The sequence below is a fragment of the Clarias gariepinus genome, chromosome 13 (genome assembly GCF_024256425.1).
Source record: "Clarias gariepinus isolate MV-2021 ecotype Netherlands chromosome 13, CGAR_prim_01v2, whole genome shotgun sequence".
Lineage (NCBI taxonomy): Eukaryota > Metazoa > Chordata > Actinopteri > Siluriformes > Clariidae > Clarias > Clarias gariepinus.
Window position 1 is genome coordinate 11,978,429 of NC_071112.1, and position 3,864 is coordinate 11,982,292.

Genomic DNA, 3,864 nt, shown 5'->3' on the forward strand with positions numbered 1-3,864 from the left:
CTACTCATGATGTCAGGTCAGCATCTTGATGTGGCACACCTGTGAGGTGGGATGGATTATCTCAGCAAAGCAGAAGTGCTTACTATCACACATTTAGACTGATTTGTGAACAATGTTTGAGAGAAATGGTAATATTGTGTATCTGGAATGAATTTAAGATCTTTAAGTCCATCTCATGAAAAATCTCTATCTGTTATCACCCATCCTCATTTGGGTGATAACAGATAGAGATGATATAACATCATGTGTGTTATGCAGCTGAAAGTACAATATAACAGAAATTCTCTTAATTAACATGAAGTCCAGTTCAGCATAGGGATGAGTCAGCAGTTGCAGATGGCAGATGAGGTCTGGATCACTGGGAGCACAAGAGCAGAATGTGTAGCTCCAACCATCACAAAGCAGAATTCCGCTGGAGCTGGTCCTTCTCTGGATGCCTCAGGATCCTCGGAGGGTTGGCCTTTGTCTACTGAAGCTGGTACAATCTCCAGATGCCTTGGGATGGGTAGAAAAGTACAGAACAAATGGAGAGAATTAGCGTAGTTGCCTTTCAGGATAGATGTACTGAAGTATGAAGTTATGGGATAAGTTACGCGTATGCTAGATTAAAGAGATGCGTCTTGAGTCTACTTTTAATCTGGAAGGCTATTCCAAAGCTTTGGAGCTAAATATGAAAATGCCGTACCCCCCCTTTGTAGATTTTAAAATTCTGGGAATTACCAGAAGTCCAGAGTTTTGTGATCTTAAGGAGCGTGGTGGATTATAGTGTATCAGAAGACTGGTTAGGTATGTGGGAGCTAAACCATTTAAAGCCTTGTATGTAAGTAATACTATTTTGTAATTAATTCTAAACTGAACAGGTAGCCAGTGCAGTGATGATAATATTGGGGTTGTATATAATTATATTTTCTGGATCTAGTGAGAACCCTGGCGGCTGCATTTTGGACTAACTGAAGCTTGTTTATTGAGGATGCAGGACAATCACCTAGTAATGCATTACAATAGTCCAATTTGGAGGTCATGAATGCATGAACTAGCATTTCTGTATCAGATGCGGATAAGATGCTCCTACGTTTGGCAATATTTCTAAGATGGAAAAAGGCTGTTTTTGTGATATTGGAAATATGATTTTCAAAGAACAAGTTACTGTCTAATCTTACGCCCAGGTCTTTTACTGTTGAGCTGGTAGTAACAGTACATCCTTCCAAATAAGGCTAAATTGTGAAAGCTGTTGTGTGCTGGTTTTTATCCCGATGAGTAATATCTCTGTCTTGTCTAAGTTTAGTAAAAGAAAGTTATTGGTCATCCAATCTTTTATGTTCTGGACACATTCGGTTAATCTAAACTTAGGTATTTCGTCTGGTTTTGTTGAGATATATAATTGGGTATCATCAGCATAACAATGGAAACTAATCCCATATCTTCTAATGATGTTACCCAAGGGAAGCATGTATATTGAGAACAGCAGAGGTCCTAAAACTGACCCTTGTGGGACCCCATATTTCACTGGCATTACACCAGAGAGTTCTCCATTTAGATCTACAAAATGTCTAATTTAGTTTTTCTCCATTTTCGCTTGAGGTTACGGGTTGCTCTCTTTAGGGCGCGAGTATGACTATTGTACCAAGGTGCAAGTTTTTTATCTCTAACTTTTTTTAATCTGATGGGAGCAACAGTGTCTAATGTACTGGTAAAAATAGTGGCCATGCTGCTAGTCACTTCATGTAGATCGTCTGCATTTAGGGGTCTAATAAGTAATTGGGACAGACTCGGCAGATTACTTGTGAATCTGTCTTTAGTAGTCGGATTCATATTTCTAACAAATCGATAACATGGGGAGACACAGCTAATCTGCTCTACTGGTAGAGTATATATTAGGAGGTGATGATCTGTGATATCATCACTTTGACGTAAAATCTCTATATTAGAGACATCTATACCTACAAGAACACCTGTTTGAAATATGCAAAATCATGTCTGGTTTGGGGGAAAATGTCAGTGAGCTGTTTGGGAGCCAAAGAATCGACACTGTTTAAGCTGAGTCAAATACCCATACTCAAAGACATTCAAAAGTATAAGACCGGACATACATACACCGCTGCTTCCATTGGCTGGTGCAGTGACGTCATGACGCCATATTGGTTGTTGAAAGACGCCAAGAGAAAGGCTTCAAGTTTACTGTCATGTTCTCTATATACCGTCTTGTGTGTTTTGTACAGTCTATTTCATTAATAATGTTTTGGTATGTAAGTGTGTATATATTCATCCATTAAACTAATATGGGTTATGTGTACAGAATTCAGCTCATACAAAATATGAAGTAAATAACAGCCAGTATATCTAAAATTCTGAGACAAACATATATACTGTAGTTGAAATTAATCTATTTAGACTGGATAAAACAATGAGTAGATTGATACCAAACTAATAACTAAAATAACAGTTTTAATAGATTTCTGCATAAACACTGCCCCAAAATATCCCCTTCTCTTTGTAAATTTGATAAAACATATGTAAGAACCATGAAACTCAACCTTAAATACAAATCAATATTGCACTTCTTAATCATTCTAGAAGTTAAATTGAGCAATGAATTTGTTAAAATCAGCAATGAACAAACGGTGTGACTACCACCTTGTTATCATTTGGTTTACAGAAACTCTTTTTACTCATTGAAACGTTAAAATGTTTACGATTACTTTTCACACCAGCCACTGAAAAGCACATAAGTTGGTATATTTTTCATCATTCTGAGCCTTTGACATGACCACAAAGCAGCTTACTTAAATAATAATAATAATAATAATAATAATAATAATGTTTTATTATAAATAATAAATTATAATTTTCTCAAAACTCTTGTCCTTTTTTTTTATAGAGAGACTATACCCTGCATGTTTTTTGAAGTGGCATCATAATCGCCATTCGGATTAACCTGGTAGACTATATTTTTTGTTATTGCTAAAGATACAGCCGTTTTACTACTATCTAATCATTATGCAGCTGTATATGTTTTATAATTGTATGTTATAAATTTAACAGTTTAAATTATAGCAGAAAGAAGTCCTGGGATGAGTTCAATCTACCTAAACTGCTGTTAGGAAGTACAAATCTTTAAGTTATTCTTTGTGTCCCTGTTATATGTGTCTGTCCACATCTTCAATATTGGGAAAAATATTGAGTAATCAAAAGAAGTTATAAAAATAATTATAAACTAAGATGTATAAAAGACACATCAGATTTGCTGTGGAACAAAACATGTGTGAGCATCTGAAATAGCATCACTGACTGGATGATGAGGTTGATGGAGAGGCCTGACGCCTCTGAGCAAGTACCACACTAATTGGCAAGTCAGTGTAGGGCACATAAACAGCTATACACCTGCAAAAAGTCACCTTTGCTGGAAAATCAGTTTGTGTGCCAATTGTATTGGACTCATGGTTACTGAGTCACAAAATAAACAACAATTATGAGGGGTCTTTTGAGAAGCAGGTGTGGGCTCATCCTTCCACTGATATGCAAGTCCCGAACAAAGCAGGATATAATGGGCCTTGGCAAAAGGGAGAAAACTAAATTTGGCAAAAGGAAGTGTGAAAAAAGGTAAAAACAAGAAACCGGAACTAGTGGCCGAATTTGATCAAGTGAAGTAAGAAAAAAGGGAACAACCTAGGGAGGAGACTGCTGACTTCCTTCCTCAGCCAACAGTATATAAGACGTGTGCATTGCACTGCTTTTCAGTCTGCTCTTTGCCTGTTCTTGAAACAGTCTGCTTTTTTATGGAGTTAATTATGTGCCAAAATTTAACAAACAAACACAATCTGCTTTGCAAAGAAAAAAAACATGAAACTCAACCTTGAATACAAA